The sequence below is a fragment of the Balaenoptera physalus genome (assembly GCF_965194825.1).
Source record: "Balaenoptera physalus genome assembly, chromosome: 17".
Lineage (NCBI taxonomy): Eukaryota > Metazoa > Chordata > Mammalia > Artiodactyla > Balaenopteridae > Balaenoptera > Balaenoptera physalus.
This window is the reverse complement of record NC_138895.1, coordinates 32,671,454-32,689,869: the sequence shown is the minus strand read 5'-3', so window position 1 is coordinate 32,689,869 and position 18,416 is coordinate 32,671,454. Positions and strand designations below refer to the sequence as shown.

The 18,416-nt window shown below is 35.0% G+C and overlaps 1 long non-coding RNA gene across 1 annotated transcript in view; it reads right to left on the bottom strand.

Moving 5' to 3' along the window:
* The window catches only part of LOC309647088, an 846,185-nt gene extending 835,629 nt beyond the window's left edge, over positions 1-10,556 (bottom strand). Inside the window, exon 1 of the long non-coding RNA XR_014255783.1 lies at positions 6,120-10,556. This is a non-coding gene — a long non-coding RNA (uncharacterized lncRNA). The remainder of the gene's footprint in view (positions 1-6,119) is intronic.
* Positions 10,557-18,416: the final 7,860 nt, after the last annotated feature.

The window sequence follows — 18,416 nt, the reverse complement described above, 5'->3', positions numbered from 1 at the left end:
CAGATTGCCAACAAACTCATGAAAGGATGCTCAACATCACTAATCATTAGAGAAATGCAAATCAAAACTACATTGAGGTATCACCTCACACCAGTCAGAATGGCCATCATGATAAAATCTACAAACAGTAAATGCTGTAGAGGGTGGGGAGGAAAGGGAACCATCTGGCACTGTTGTTGTGAATGTAAATTGATACAGCCACTATGGAAAACAGTATGGAGATTCCTTAAAACTAAAAATAGAACTACCATATGACCCAGCAAACCCACTACTGGGCATATTCCCTGAGAAAACCATAATTCAAAGAGTCATGTACCACAATGTTCATTTCAGCTCTATTTACAATAGCCAGGACATGGAAGCAACCTAAGTGTCCATTGACAGATGAATGGATAAAGAAGATGTAACATATATATATATATATACAATGGAATATTACTCAGCCATAAAAAGAAACGAAATTGAGTTATTTCTAGTGAGGTGGATGGACCTATAGTCTGTCATACAGAGTGAAGTAAGTCAGAAAGAGGAAAACAAATACCGTATGCTAACACATATATATGAAATCTAAAAAAAAAAAAAAAAAGGTTCTTACGAACCTAGGGACAGGACAGGAATAAAGATGCAGACATAGAGAATGGACTTGAGGACACAGGGATGGGGAAGGGTAAGCTGGGATGAATAGAGAGAGTGGATTGGACATATATACCCTACAAAATGTAAAATAGACAGCTAGTGAGAAGCAGCCACATAGCACAGGGAGATCAGCTCAGTGCTTTGTGACTACCTAGAGGGGTGGGATAGGGAAGGTGGGAGGGAGACACCAGAGGGAGGACATATGAGGATATATGTATATGTATAGCTGATTCACTTTGTTATAAAGCAGAAAATAACACACCATTGTAAAGCAATTATACTCCAATAAAGATATTAAACAAATAATAAAAAATACTTGTCAAATAATTCTAACATCTCTGTCATCTTTTCACTGATATCTATTAATTATATATATTACTCATTTTGATATCTTTCTGGTCCTTGGTATGAATTGGTTTAGATTGCAATCTGAATAGTTTGGGTCTTATGTTATGAGGCTCTCAATCTAATTTAAACGTTCTATTTAGCTGGCATCACTCAAGCAGGGGAAGAGAATAGCTACCTCTTTACTGGGAGTAGAAATCCAGTTTTTCCACTTAGCCACCATTAACAACCAATGGAATGAGTCCTTCATTATTGCTGGGAGAGGGTGGGGATTTGGGATCTCTAATAGATCCTCATTTATACCTCTCTGGCTGAAAGTGCTGTAATATTGCTTCATTATTCTCCCCAGGGGGTACCACTGACACACAGGGAGCATTACTTATTTACTCCTGACTATGATTAATTCTTAACTCTACTACACTACTACTGTAGACTACTCCAGTGGGGAGGAGAAGTTCATCTTTACTGCTAAGTGAGAATAGAAGTCCATTCTCTCCACTAACCTGAATTCACTTGTTAGTTCTAGTAAAGTTTTTTTTGTGATTGTTATTGTTTTCATGTAGGTATCATGGCATCTATAAATAGAAACATTTTACATTTTTCCTCAGTCTTTATGCTTGTATTTATTTTTCATTCTGTACTGAAAGGGTGCAATGTTGAATAGTATTGTAGAGAGTGGAGACCTTGCCTTATTCTCAGTGTTTCATCAGTAAATGTAACATTAGCTGTAATTTCTTTTTAATAGATGACCAATATCAGAAAGAAGTAGTTCCATTTTATGCTAAGTTTTCTGAATGATCTTATCATAAGTAGGTATTATCAAATGCCCTTACTATATCTATTGAGATAATCGTGTGTTTATTTTCCTTTATTGTGCTACTATGATAATTATATTGATTGATTTTTCCAATGTTAAATCAAACTCGTATTCTTGAATTAAAATCTGCTTTGTTATGATGTGGTATCCTTTTCGTGTTTTGGTAAATTTAATTTGTTAATATTTTATGAGATTTCTATAGCCTATATTCATGAGATAAACTGGTCTATAATTTTATTTTTAAAAATAATATCTGTCATATTTTGATATCCTAATCTCATGAAATGAGTTAGGAAGTTTGTTCATTTATTTTCTGAAAATCTAGTATCTTTTTTTGAGATATTTGTGTGACTTCTTTATGAAATATCTGATTAAATGTATCAGTGAAATCAATTCTTGGAATTTTTTAGTGGGTATTTTTGATAATTAAAATTAATCATTTCCAATATACATACACTATTTATATTTTGTACTTGATCTTGTGACAGGTTTTTTTCAAGGACTCTCTCAATTTCATCTAAGTTATTAAATTTATTGTCATAATTTATTCTTAATATTACTTCATATTTCTTTTACTCTCTCTAATATTTTTCCTACTTTCATCCTTGCTATTGGTAATTTGTGTTTTCTGTCATGGTTTGATCAATCTGAATATAAGTTTATTAATTTTATAATTTGTTTCCTATTAAAAACATATGGGTTAATTTTCTGGCTAAACTCAGAAAATAAATTGGAATGAAAATAAACATTCAAGGAGATGACTGGACTGACTAGTATAAGCACATTCTTTATGGTAAATCAGTATCATTCACAAAGATTATAAACAATGTGACCTACATAAAATTGTTCAATTCATGAGATTTGTATTTTTCAATAATATGTCTATGCTCAGTGGCTTCTATGCACTTTTGACACTTTCTTTACAAGGCAGGAAATATATTTAGGACTGTTTTACCAAGGCTGTCCTCCCCCATCTGGCTTCCCTTTGAGCATCTTTTGCCGAGCATTCTTCCTGACTTGTTCAATCTCTTTTATTCATTTATCATATCTTGCCTTTTTCCTCATCCTTTATACATATGGGCACCTACACTTCAAACCCCATGTACAAAAACCCATGTCTTTCACAAAAGGAGCATTACCAAAGGTCAACATTGAATGACAACAACAACAACAACAACAGAAACATTGCACCTAGTTAGTTGTGGAAGAAAAAGGACAGATTAAAAACATAGGTAGCATTTTAGTATTTTGTTACCAAATCTTTTTATAATAGCAATAAAAATTGTAGCTTCACATACACTTTTGTATACAGCAAATCAATTGTAAATCCAAATACTGTTATTAGAACTCTAAATAACCATGCTAATGATTAATGATGATCATATAGTGAATCAATGGCTTGTCATGAGTTTTGACGTTTGGAACTATTGAATATTTGTAGACTGTGTTGCACTTTAAAAATATAAAACAAATTCCCTGGCTACATTGTAAAAGTAAATGAACAAGAAAAAAATTGGCAGCTGTAACTTTAATTATCTTAGTTCAGTTACAATTTTTAATTTATAGTCAGAATAATATATTTCCCTCATGCAACACAATTGTGTGTGCAAATGATTGCATGTCTAAATAGTTTGAAGATATACTTTTAAAATATGGGTATACCAGGATAAAAATAAATAAAAATCCATTAAAATTTTAGAAATTTTCAAGTGTGAATGGAATCAGAAGGTTGTAACTTGGAGAATTCAATCCTATGGGCTATTATATTCCTTGACTTCTTCATCCTTTCTTCATCCATGTAGCAGCTTCTAACACTTTCCAATCCATATAGGATAACACCCACTACAGAATCTTCCAGTAATCATTGATCTATTAACATCAAGAGCTGCTAACTTGTTTCATAACCCTCAATGTTATGAATTTTATCATAGATTATAAGCTTCTTAAAGGAACAGGAAATAGGGACTAACATTTTTAGTGAATATCTTTGTGTGTTGGCCATCTTCTGTAAATCACTTCATTTATTTGCATTGTCATAACAACCATAAGTTAATATGAATGGAAACATACAGGTATATCCAGGAAAGAGAACTATGAAGTTCATTGCAAGATGAAGTAAATATTTTTTTCTTCAGGAAGGTACAATTGAATAAGGGTTGAAAGTAAGGACTTTCCAGCTAGTAGAAACTGGGTCTTGATTTACCAATTACAAGTTATGTTACTTTGGAAGCCATTTAAACTCTGTGAACCTCCATTTCTCCACCTTCCAAAATAGAATAATATTAGTATACCTCATAGGATGGCTGCAGGGACTAAAAGATATATGTATGCATAATTCTCATTTAAATATTCTGTAAATGTTAATGGTTGTTCTTATCATTGTTTTCTTTTCTTTAGCCCCCAAATCATTTTCATTGAGTCATAAATTATGCCAAATTACTTTATTTCTTCCTACCATCTAGAACCATGTTTTTAAAAGTTTTTTAGTTTGATGTTGTCACATTTGTTATTTTTGCTTTTGTTTCCCTTGCCTGAGGTGACGTATACAGAGATATATTAGTAAGACCAATGTCAAAGAGCATACTGCCTATGTTTTCTTCTAGGAGTTTTATGATTTCAGGTATTACATTCAAGTCTTTAATTCATTTTCAGTAGATTTTTCTGTGTGGTGTAAGATAGTGGTCTATTTTCATCCTTTTCCATGTGACTGTCCAACTTTCTAAACACCATTTATTGAAGAGACTATCCTCTCTCCATTGTATGTTCTTTGCTCCTTTTTTGTAATTAATTGTCCATGAATGTCTGGGTTTATCTCTGGGCTCTCAATTCAGTTTTATTGATCTGTGTCTATTTTCTTCTGCCAATACTATGCTGTTTTGTTGACTATAGCTTCTAAGTGTAATTTAAAATTGGGGACAGTTGTACCTCCAGTTTTGCTTTTTGGTGTTTTTGTTTTGTTTTGTTTTGTTTTTTCAGAATTGTTTTGGGATCTTTTGTGGTTCCATTTAAACTTTAAGATTTCTTGTTCTATATCTGTAAAAAATGTCTTTGGGATGTTGATAGGAATTGCATTGAATCTGTAGATGGCTGTAGGTGATAGGCACATATTAATAATGTTAATTCTTCTAATCCATGGGCATGGAATATCTTTCCACTTCTTTGTGTCTTCTATTTATTTCAACAATGTCATAGTTTTCAAAGTACAGGTTTTTCACCTTCTTGGTTAAATTTATTCTTAGGTATTTTATTCTAGTTTTGCAAGTGTAAGTGGAATTGTTTTGTTAATTTCTCTTTCTGCTAGCTGATTCTTAATGTGTAGAGACACTTTTTTGTATATTGATTTTGTACCCTGTAAATTAACTATATTTTTTTATTATTTCTAATATTTTTTTTGGTGGAGTCTTTAGGGTTTCATATGTAACATCATGTCATCTGCAAATAGGGACAGTTTTACTTCTTCCTTTCCAGTTTGGATGTCTTTTATTTCTATTTCTTGCCTAATTGCCCTGGCCAGGAATTTCATTACTACGTGGAATAAGAGTGATGAAAATGGGCATTGTTGTCTTTTTTCTTATCTTAGAGGGATAGCTGTGAGTTTTTCACCATTGAGTATGATGTTAGATGTGGGTTTCTGATGTATGGGTTTTATTATGTTGAGGTTTATTCATTCTATACACATTTTATTAAGTTTTTATTGTAAATGGGTGTCAAATTTTGTCAAATGATTTTTCTGCATCTATTCAAATGACCATATTTTTTTATTTTAATTTTTAAAGAAAATTTTATTGGAGTATAGTTGATTTACAATGTTCTGTTAGTTTCAAGTGTAGAGCAAAATGAATCAGTTATACATATACATATGGTTTTTATCCTTTGATTTTTTTAATGTGCTATATTACATTAATTGATTTGCAGATGTAAAACCATACTCTGGAATAAATCCCACTTGATCATGGTGTAGGACACTTTTTTATTTTTAACATCTTTATTGGAGTATAATTGCTTTACAATGGTGTGTTAGTTTCTGCTTTATAACAAAGTGAATCAGCTATACATATACATATATCCTCATATCTCCTCCCTCTTGTGTATCCCTCCCACACTCCCTATCCAACCCTCTAGATGGTCACAAAGCACTGAGTTGATCTCCCTGTGCTCTGTGACTGCTTCCCACTAGCTATCTATTTTACATTTGGTAGTGCATATATGTCCATGCCATCCTCTCACTTCTTCCCAGCTTACCATTCCCCCATCTGTGTCCTCAAGCCCATTCTCTATGTCTACGTCTTTATTCCTGTCCTGCCCCTAGGTTATTCAGAACCGTTTTTTTTTTTTAAATTACATATATATGTTTTAGCATACAGTATTTGTTTTTCTCTTTCTGACTTACTTAACTCTGTATGACAGACTCTAGGTCCATCTACCTCACTACAAATAACTCAATTTCGTTTCTTTTTACGGCTGAGTAATATTCCATTGTATATATGTGCCACATCTTCTTTATCCATTCATCTGTCGATGGACACTTAGGTTGCTTCCATGTCCTGACTATTGTAAATAGAGCTGCAATGAACATTGTGGTACATGACAATTTTTGAATTATGGTTTTCTCAGGGTATATGCCCAGTAGTGGGATTGCTGGGTCGTATGGTAGTTCTATTTTTAGTTTTTGAAGGAACCTCCATTCTGTTCTCCATAATGGCTGTATTAATTTACATTCCCACCAACAGTGCAAAATGGTTCCCTTTTCACCACACCCTCTCCAGAATTTATTGTTTGTAGATTTTATCATGATGGCCATACTGACTGGTGTGAGGGAATACCTCACTGTAGTTTTGATTTGCATTTCTCTAATGATTAGTGATGTTGAGCATCTTTTCATGTGTTGTTGACAATCTGTATATCTTCTTTGGAGAAATCTCTGTTTAGGTTTTAGATCCATTTTTGGATTGGGTTGCTTATTTTTTATTTTTTATTTTTTTGATATTGACATGAATGAGCTGATTGTAACTTTTAGAGTTTAATCCTTTGCCATTTGTATAATTTTCAAATATTTTCTCCCATTCTGAGGGGTGCCTTTTCGTCTTGTTTACATTTTCCTTTGTTGTGCACAAGCTTTTAAGTTTCATTAGGTCCCATTTGTTTATTTTTGTTTTTATTTCCACTTTCCAGGAGGTGGGTCAAAAAGGATCTTGCTGTGCTTTATGTAATAGAGTGACATAAATCTGCCTATGTTTTCCTCTAAGAGTTTTACAGTGTCTGACCTTACATTTAGGTCTTCAAACTATTTTGAGTTTATTTTTGTCTATGGTGTTAGGGAGTGTTCTAATTTCATTCTTTTACATGTAGCTGTCCAGTTTTTCCAAAACCACTTATTGAAGAGGCTGTCTTTTCTCCATTGTATATTCTTTATCAAAAATAAGGTGACCATATGTGTGAGGGTTTATCCCTGGGCTTTCTATCCTCTTCCATTGAGCTTTAAATCTGTTTCAGTGCGAGTACCATACTGTCTTGATTACTGTAGCTTTGTAGTATAGTCTGAAGTCAGGGAGTCTGATTCCTCCAGCTCCGTTTTTCTTTCTCAAGATTGCTTTGGCTATTCAGGGTCTTTTGTGTTTCCATACAAATTGTGCAATTGTTTGTTCCAGTTCTCTGAAAAGTGTCATTGGTAGTGTGATAGGGATTGCACTGAACCTGTAGATTGCTTAGGGTAGTATAGTCATTTTCACAAGGTTGGTTCTTCCAATCCAAGAACATGGTATATCTCTCCATCTGTTTGTATCATCTTTAATTTCTTTCATCAGTGTCTTATAGATTTCTGCATAAAGGTATTTGTCTCCTTAGGTCGGTTTATTCCTAGGTATTTTATTTTTTTGGTTGCAATGGTAAATGGGAGTATTTCCTTAATTTCCCTTTCAGATTTTTCATCCTTAGTGTATAGAAATGCAAGAGATTTCTGTGCATTAATTTTGTATCCTGCTACTTTACCAAAATAGCTCTAGTAGTTTTCTCATAGCATCTTTAGTATTCTCTATGTATCATATCATGTCATCTGCAAACAGTGACAGATCTACTTCTTCTTTTCCAATTTGGAATCCTTTTATTTCTTTTCCTTCTCTGATTACTGTGGATAAAACTTCCAAAACTATGCTGAATAATAGTGGTGAGAGTGGACAACCTTGTCTTGTTCCTGATCTTAGTGGAAATGGTTTCAGTTTGTCACCATTTAGAACAATGGTGGCTGTCTTTTTGTCACATATGGCCTTTATTATGTTGAGGTAAGTTCCCTCTATGCCTACTTTCTGAAGGGTTTTTATCATAAATGGGTGTTGATTTTTTTTCAAAAGCTTTTTCTGCATCTATTGAGATGATCATATGGTTTCTCTCCTTCAGTGTTAATATGGTTTATCATATTGATTGATTTGCGTATATTGAAGAATCCTTGCATTCCTGGGATAAACCCCACTTGATCATGGTGTATGATCCTTTTAATGTGCCATTGGATTTTGTTTGCTAGTATTTTGTTGAGGATATTTGTATGTATGTTCATCAGTGATATTGGCCTGTAGTTCTTTTTTGTGATATCTTTGTCTGGTTTTGGTATCATGGTGATGGAGGCCTTGTAGCATGAGTTTGGGTGTGTTCCACCCTCTGCTTTATTTTGGAAGAGTTTGAGAAGGATAGCTGTTAGCTCTTCTCTAAATATTTGATAGAATTCACCTATGAAGCCGTCTAGTCCTGGGCTTTTGTTTGTTGGAAGAATTTTAATCACAGCCTCAATTTCAGTGCTTGTGATTGGTCTGTTTATATTTTCTTTTCTTCCTGGTTCGGGCTCGGAAATTTGTGCTTTTTGAAGAATTTGTCCATTTCTTCCAGGTTGTCTATTTTATTGGAAAAAGTTGCTTGTAGTAATCTCTCATGATCATTTGTATTTCTGCAGTCAGTTGTTACTTCTCCTTTTTCATTTCTAATTCTATTGATTTGAGGCTTCTCCTTTTTTTTCTTGATTAGTCTGGCTAATGTTTTATCAATTTTTTTGACTTCTCGAAGAACCAGCTTTTAGTTTTGCTGATCTTTGCTATTATTTTCTTTGTTTCTATTTCATTTATTTCTGCTCTGATTTTTATGATTTCTTTCTGTCTACTAATTTTAGGTTTTCTGTATTCTTCTTTCTCTAGTTCCTTTAGGTGTAAGGTTAGATTTTTTATTTGAGATTTTTCTAGTTTCTTGAGGTAGGATTGCATTGCTATAAACTTCCCTCTTGTAACTGCTTTTGCTTCATCCCATAGGTTTTGGGTCATCATGTTTTCATTGTCATTTGTTTCTAGATATTTTTTATTTCTTCAGTGATCTCCTGGTTATTTAGTAGTGTATTGTTTAGGCTCCACGTTTTTGTAATTTTACAGACCTTTTTCTGTAACTGACACCAATCTCCTAGCATTGTGGTCAGAAATGATACTTGATATGATTTCAATTTTCTTAAAGTTACCAAAGTTTGATTTGTGAACCAAGATATGATCTATCCTGGTGAATGGTCCATGAGCACTTGAGAAGAAAATGTACTCTGTTGTTTTTGGATGGAATGTCCTATAAATATGTATTAATTCCATCTTGTTTAATGTATCATTTAAAGCTTATGTTTCCTTATTATTTTCATTTTGGATGATCTGTCCATTGGTGAAAGTAGGGTGTTAAAGTCCCCTACTATGATTGTGTTACTGCCGATTTCCCCTTTTATGGCTGTTAGCATTTGCCTTATGTATTGAGGTGCTCCTATGTTGGGTGCATAAATATTTACAATTGTTATATCTTCTTCTTGGATTGATCCCTTGATCATTATGTAGTGTCCTTCTTTGTCTCTTGTAGTAATCTTTATTTTAATGTCTATTTTTTCTGATATGAGAATTGCTCCTCCAGCTTTCTTTTGATATCCATTTGCATGGAATATATTTTTCCATTCCCTCACTTTCAGTCTATATGTGTCCCTAGGTCTGAAGTGGGTCTCTTGTAGACAGCATATATACAGGTCTTGTTTTTGAATCCATTCAGCCAATCTATGTCTTTTGGTTGGAACATTTAATCCATTTTCATTTAAAGTAATTATCGATATGTATGTTCCTATAACCATTTTGTTAATTGCTTTGGGTTTGTTATTGTAGGTCTTTTCCTTCTCTTGTGTTTCCTGCCTAGAGAAGTTCCCTTAGCATTTGTTTTAAAGCTGGTTTGGTGGTGCTGAATTCTCTTAGCTTTTGCTTGTCTGTAAATCTTTTAATTTCTCTGCTCAATATGAATGAGATCCTTGCTGGGTAGAATAATCTTGTTTGTAGGTTTTTCCCTTTCATCCCTTTAAATATGTCCTGCCACTCCCTTCTGGCTTGCAGAATTTCTGCTGAAAGATCAGCTGTTAACCTTATGGGTATTCCCTTATATGTTATTTGTTGTTTTTCCCTTGCTGCTTTTAATAATTTTTCTTTGTGTTTAATTTTTGATAGTTTGATTAATATGTGTCTTGGTGTGTTTCTCCTTGGATTTATCCTGTATGGGACTCTCGACGCCTCCTGGACTTGATTGTCTATTTCCTTTCCCATGTTAGGTAAATTTTCAACTATAATCTCTTCCAATATTTTCTCAGTCCCTTTCTTTTTCTCTTCTTCTTCAGAGACCCCTATAATTCGAATGTTGGTGCATTTAATGTTGTCCCAGAGCTCTATGAGACTGCCTTCAATTCTTTTCTTTCTTTTTTTTTTAAAATTCTGCTCTGCAGGGCTTCCCTGGTGGCGCAGTGGTTGAGAGTCTGCCTGCCAATGCAGGGGACACGGGTTCGAGCCCTGGTCTGGGAAGATCCCACATGCCACGGAGCAACTGGGCCCGTGAGCCATAATTACTGAGCCTGCGCATCTGGAGCCTGTGCTCCACAACAAGAGAGGCCACGATAGTGAGAGGCCCGCGCACCGCGATGAAGAGTGGCCCCCGCTTGCTGCAACTAGAGAAAGCCCTCATGCAGAAACAAAGACCCAACATAGCCATAAATAAATAAATTAAAAAAAAAAAATTACACACACAAAAAAATTCTAAAAAAAAAAAAATTCTGCTCTGCAGTAGTTATTTCCACTATTTTGTCTTCCAGGTCACTGATCCATATTTCTGCCTCAGTTATTCTGCAACTGATTCCTTCCAGATAATTTTTTATTTCATTTATTGTGTTGTTCATCATTGTTTGTTTCCTCTTTAGTTCTTCTAGGTCCTTGTTAAATGTTTCTTTATTTTGTCCATTCTATTTCCAAGATTTTGGATCATCTTTACTTTCATTACCCTGAATTCTTTTTCATGTATACTGCCTATTTCTTCTTCATTTGTTTGGTTTGGTGGGTTTTTACCTTGCTCCTTCATCTGCTGTGTGTTTCTCTGTCTTCTCATGTTGCTTAACTTACTTTGTTTGGGGGTCTCCTTTTCTCAGGCTGCAGGTTCATAGTTCCCATTGTTTTTGGTGTCTGCTCCCACTGGCTAACGTTGGTTCAGTGGCTTCTGTATGCTTCCTGGTGAAGGTGACTGGTGCCTGTGTTCTGGTGGATGAGGCTGAATCTTGTCTTTCTTCTTGGCAGGACTGCATCTGGTGGTGTGTTTTGGGGTGTCTCTGACCTTATTATGATTTTAGGCAGTCTCTCTGCTATTGGCTGGGGCTGTGTTCCTGTTTGCTAGTTGTTTAGCATAGGGTGTCCAACACTGTACACTTGCTGCTCATTGAGTGGAGCTGGGTCTTAGCATTGGGATGGAGATCTCTGGGAGAGCTTTCACCATTTGACATTACATGGAGCTAGAAAGTCTCTGTTGGACCAATGTCCTGAACTCGGCTCTCCCACCTCAGATTCACAGGCCTATCACCTGGCCAGAGCACCAATACCCTGTCAGCCACAGGGTATGGCTGAGAGAAAAACAGAAAGAAAGAAAGAAATTAATAAAATAAAATAGTTATTAAAAATATTAAAAAATAAAATTAATAAAAAGAATGAAAGAAAGAAAGAGAAAAAACAAAGCAAAAAACAAATTCCCAATGATAACAAGTGCTAAAAACTATATTAAAAAAAAAAAATGGACAGGCAGAACCCTAGGACAAATGGTAAAAGCAAAGCTATACAGAGAAAATCATACAAAGTTCACCACCTCAATTTTGGGATGTTTCGTTGTCTATTCAGTTATTCCAGAGATCAATTTGATTGTGGAGATTTAATCTGCTGCTCCTGAGGCTGCTGGGGAAAATTTCCCTTTCTCCTCATTGTTTGCATAGCTCCTGGGGTTCAGCATTGGATTTGGCCTCGCCTCTGCATGTAGGTCACCTGGGGGCCTCTGTTCTTCTCTCAGACAGGACGGAGTTAAAGTAGCAGCTGATTACGGGGCTCTGACTCACTCAGGCTGGGGGGAGGGTGGGGTACAAAATGAGGAGTGAGCCTGTGGCGGCAGAGGCCAGTGTGACGTTGCAACAGCCTGAGGTGCACCGTGTGTTCTCCCGGGGAATTTGTCCCGGGATCACTGAACCCTGGCAGTGGTGGGCTGCACAGGCTTCTGGGACAGGAGGTGTGGATAGTGACCTGTGCTTGTACACAGGCTTCTTGGTGGCTGAATCAGCAGCCTTAGCATCTCATGCCCATTTCTTGTGTCTGCGCTGATAGCTGCGGCTTGCACCCATCTCTGGAGCTCATTTAGGCGATGCTCTGAATCCCCTCTCCTCGCACACCCTCAAAAAATAGACTCTTGCCTCTTAGCAGTTCCAGACTTTTTCTCGGACTCCCTCCCAGATAGCTCTGGTGCACTAGCCCCTTTCAGGCTTTGTTCACGCAGCCAACCCCAGTCCTTTCTCTGGAATCTGAACTCTGAAGCCAGAACCTCAGCTCCCAGCCCCCACCCATCCCGGCGGGTTAACCAAAAAGCCTCTCAGGCTGGTGAGTGCTGGTCCTCTGTGCGGGAATCTCTCCACTTTGCCCTCTGCACCCATGTTGCTGTGCTCTCCTCTGTGGCTCTGAAGCTTCCCCCCACCAACCCCTGTCTCCACCAGTGAAGGGACTTCTTAGTGTGTGGAAACTTTTCCTCCTTCACAGCTCCCTCCCAGAGATGCAGGTCCCATCCCTATTCTTTTGTCTCTGTTTTTTTCTTTTTTCTTTTGCCCTACCCAGGTATATGGGGAGTTTCTTGCCTTTTGGGAAGTCTGAGGTCTTCTTCCAGAGTTCAGTACGTGTTCTGTAGGAATTGTTCCACATGTAGATGTATTTCTGATGTATTTGTGGGGAGAAAGGTGATCTCCACATCTTAATCCTCTGCCATCTTGAAAATCTCCTATGACCCTTATAATGTATTGCTGTATTTGGTTTGCTAATTTGTTGAGGATTTTTGCAGGTATATTTATGAGAGATATCGGCTTATAATTTTGATCTTTTGTGTTGTCCTTGTCTAGTTTTGTTATCAGGGTAATGTTGGCTTCATAAAATGAGTTAGGAGAAATTCCTTCCTATTCTAAATTTTTGCAAGTGTTTGAGAAGGTTAGGTGTTAAATCATCTTTGAATGTTTGGTAGACTTCAACTGTGAAGCCATCTGATACTGGACTTTTGTTTGGGGGAGTTTTTAATTACTGTTTCAATCTTTTTCTAGTGATTAGTCTATTTGGATATTCTATTTCTTCATGATTGAGTCTTGAAAAAAATGTATAATTATAAGAATATATCCAGTTCTTCTAGGTTGTACAGTTTGTTGGTTTAGAACTTTTCATCATATTCTCTTTTGTATTCTGTGGTGTCCATTATAATTTTTCCTCTTTTATTTTTAATTTTATTTGTCTGAGCTATCTGTCTTTTTTCTCTGTGAGTCTAGCTAACGGTTTGTCAGTTTTATTTACCTTTACAAAGAACCAACTCAGTTTTTTTGATATTTTCTATTGTCTTTTTAGTCTCTATTTCATTTATTTCCATTCTGAACTTCTTATTCCCTTCCTTCTACTGACTTTGGGTTTCATTTGCTCTTTTTTTTTTTTTTTCTATGTTTTTTAGCTGTAAGTTTAGTTTGCTTATTTGAGATTTGTCTTATTTCTTAAGGTAGGCCTGTATTGCTATAAACTTCCCCGTTAGTACTGCTTCTGCTGCATCCCATAGATTGTGATATGTCCTATTTTCATTTTCATTTGTCTCCAGGTATTTTTTGATTTCCTCTTTGATTTCTTCATTGACCCAATAGTTGTTCAGTAGCATGTTGTTTAGTCTCTCCATATTTGTAATTTTTCAGATTTCTTTTTGTGTTTGATTTCTAGTTTTTTATCATTGTGTTTGGAAAAGGTGCTTAATGTTACTTCGATCCCCCTAAATTTATTTACTTGTTTTGTGTCCCACCATATGGCCTATTCCTGAGAATGTTCAATGTTCACTTGAGAAGAATGTGTATTCTGTCACCTTTGGATGAAATGTTCTGCATACGTCCATCAAATATATATGATTTAATGCTTCATTTAAGGCTGCTGTTTTCTTGTTGATGACTCTCTGACTGTTATTTTATTTATTAATTTAATCATCAAATATTCATTGCTTACCTACTATGTAGTAGACTGTAAGGAAGACAAAATAGACATATTTCATTCCCTCATGAAATATAACATTCCAATATTATCATGCTTTGCATATTAGTCATCCCAATCCTTTTGAGGATATATTGTTCTCTCATGTTATATGACATCATTATTGTATGACCACCCATCTCTGTTATATGATGGAAGGAATTTGTCAGTGGTACATTCTTCTGTCTCTCTATGGAAAATATTTGATAAATATTCCAAGGCTTGTTTTATATCTTTCTCTGCAATAGTGTGAATTACCCCTGTTTTGCAATGAGGATTCTGACTTTGAATGATGTTTGTAGTTTCCATGTCTTCTCCACTTTTAGTGCCATCATGCACAGTTGGCTGGGCACTCTGGTAATTACTGAGTATACAATAGTAAATAAGACTAAAATGTTCCCTGTGCAGTCAATTTATCAGTATTTTCAGTTGTTTCTCTCTCTAAAATACACCACAGATTTGTTGTTTTTCTCCATTTGTGCAATTACTGCCTTAGGTCATTTGGACTTTGGTATAACTTCCTAATTAGTTTTCTTGCTTCTACTTTTGCACTGATATTCTACTCTAAATAGAAAAGAATGGTAATCTTTTAAAAGTATAAATTAGATGATTTCACTTTTCTATTTCTAACCCCTTAGTAGCTTCCCATTACAATTAGACTTAAATCTAAACACTCTTCAAATGAAATTCAAGGTTCTATATAGACTGACTTCATTTCCTATAAATTTTCCTTTTATTCACAGTGAAATAGATGAACTGGTCTGTCATAAAATTTCAAAGCTTTACACTTGCTTCTACTTCTTTCTGGAAAGTTTTTCCCTCACTATTAGATTGACTCTAATTTTGTCATTCTGCCACATCAAACACACCAACATTTCCATTATACAGGTTACAGAAGGAGAGCAGAGAGAAAAAAGGCCTGAGAAAATATTTGAAGAGATGATAGATGAAAACTTCCCTAGCATGGGAAAAGAAACAGTCACCCAAGTCCAGGAAGTGCAGAGTTCAATATAGGATTAATGTAAGAAGAAACATGCCAAAATATATAGTAATCAAGTTGACAAAAATTAAAAATAATGAGAAAATATGAAGAGCAACAAGGGAAAACAAACAAATAACATAAAAGGGAACCCCCATAAGGTTATCAGCTGATTTTTCAGCAGAAACTCTAACCAGAAGACAGTGGCACAATATATTTAAAGTGATGAAAGGGAAGAACCTACAATCAAAAAATAAAACTGTAAAAAAAACCAAACACATGGAAGCTAAACAATATGTTACTAAATAACCAATGATTCACTGAAGAAATCAAAGAGGAAGTCAAAAAGTATCTTGAGACAAATGACAACCAAAACAAAATGACCCAAAACCTATGCAATGCAGCAAAACCAGTTGAAAGAGGGAAGTTTATAGTAATGAAATCTTACCTCAGGAAATAAGAAAAATCTCAAATAAACAACCTAACCTTACACCTAAAACAACAAGAGGAAGAACAAACAAAACCCAAACTTAGTACAAAGAAAAGTCATAAAGATCAGAGCAGAAGTAAATGAAATAAAGACAAAGAAAACAATAGAAAAGATCAACAAAACTAACAGCCAGTTCTTTGAAAAGATAAAGAAAATTGGTTAACCTTTAATGAGACTAATCAAGAAAAAAAGGAAGAGGGCCCAAATCAATAAAATTAGAAATCAAGAGGTACGACACAAATACAAAGGACCATAAAAGAATATTACAAGCAACTATATGCGAATAAAATGGACAACCCTGAAGAAATGGACGAATTCTTAGAAAGGTACAATCTCCCAATGTTGAACCAGGAAGAAATGGAAAATATGAACAGATCAATTACAAGTACTGAAATTGAATCTGTGACTAAAAAACTCCCAAACAACAAAAGTCCAGGACAAGATGGCTTCAGAGGTGAATTCTATCAAACATTTAAAGAAGAGTTAACACCATCGTTTGAAACTATTCCAAAAAATTACAGAGGAAGGAACACTCCCAAACTTATTCTATGAGGCCATCATAACCCTGATACCAAAACCATACAGATACCACAAAAAAAAATAATATAGACCAATATCACTTATGAACATAGATGCAAAAATTCTCAACAAAATACTAGGAAACTGAATCCAATAACACATGAAAAGGATCATAATCCATGATCAAGTGGGATTTATCCCAGGGATGCAAGACTTTTTCAGTGTCCACAAATCAATCACTATGATAAACCACATCAACAAATTGACGACCAAAAACCAGATGATAATCTCAGTAAATGCAGAAAAAGCTTTTGATAAAATTCAAAAACTCTCCAGGAACATACCTCAACATAATAAAGCCTATACAGGACAAACCCACAGCTAACATCATACTCAGTGGTGAAAACCTGAAAGAATTTCCTCTAAGATCAGGAAGAAGACAAGGATGTCCACTCTCACCACTTTTATTCAACATATTTTTGGAAGTCCTAGAGACAGCTATCAGAGAAGAAAAAGAAGTAAAAAGAATCTAAATTGGCAAAGAATAGGTAAATATTTTGCTGTTTGCAGATGACATGATTCTATACATAGAAATTCCTAAAGATGCTACCAGAAAAATACTAAAGCTCATCAATGAATTCGGTAAAGTGGCAGTATACAAAATTAATACAAAGAAATTGTTCCATTTCTATACACTAACAATGAAAGATCAGAAAGAGAAATTAAAGAAATAACCCCATTTACCATTGGATCAAAAAGAATAAAATACCCAGGAAAAAACCACCTAAGGAGACAAAAAGACCTGTACTTTGAAAACTGTAAGACACTGATGAAAGAAATCAAAGATGACACAAACAGATGGAAACATATACTATGTTCTTGGATTGGAAGAATCAATATTGTAAAAATGACTATACTACCCAAAGCAATCTACAAATTCAATGTAATACCTATCAAATTAAAAATACCATTTTTCACACTACTAGAAGAGTAAATTTTTAAATTTGTATGGAAACACAAAAGACCTGAAATAGCCAAAGGAATCTTGAGAAAGAAAAAGGAAGCTGGAGGAATCATGGTTCCTGACTTCAGACTATACTGCAAACCTACAAAGCTTTGGTACTGGAACAAAAACAAAAATATAGATCAATGGAACAGGATAGAAAGCCCAGAAATAAACCCACACACCTATGTTCAATTCATCTTCAATAAAGGAAGCAATACTATACAATAGAGAAAAGAGAGTCGTTTCAATAAATGGTGCTGGGAAAACTGGACAGCTACATGTAAAACAATGAAACTAGACCACTCTTTAAAACCATACACAAAATAAACTCAAAATAGATTAATGACCTAAATGTAAGACTGGATACTATAAAATTCCTAAAGGAAAACATAAGCAGAACACACTTTGACATAAATCACAGCAATATCTTTTTGGATCTGTCTCCAAGAGGAATAGAAATAAAAACAAAAATAAACAAATTGGACTTAATTAAACTCAGAAGCTTTTGCACAGCAAAGGAAACCATAAATAAAACAAAGTTCAACCTACAGAATGGGAGAATATATTTGCAACAAATGCAACCAACAATGAATTACAAACAGCTCATACAGTTCAATATCAAAAAGTCAAACAACCCAATCAAAAAATGTGCAGAGATCTAAAAAGACATTTCTCCAGAGAAGACATACAGATGGCCAAGAGACACATGAAAAGGTGCTGAACATCACTAATTATTACAGAAATGCAAAGCAAAACTTCAATGAGTATCACTTCATGCCAGTCAGAATGGCCATCATCAAAAAGTCTACAAATGCTGGAGAGGGTCTGGAGACAAAGGAACCCTCTTACACTGTTGGTGGGAATATAAACTGGTACAGCCATCATGGAGAACGGTATGGAGGTTCCTTAAAAAAACTAAAAAATAGAACTACCATATGATCCCGTAATTCTACTCCTGAGCCTATATCCAGAGAAAACCATAACTCAAAAAGACACATGCACCGTAATTTCATAGCAACACTATTTACAAT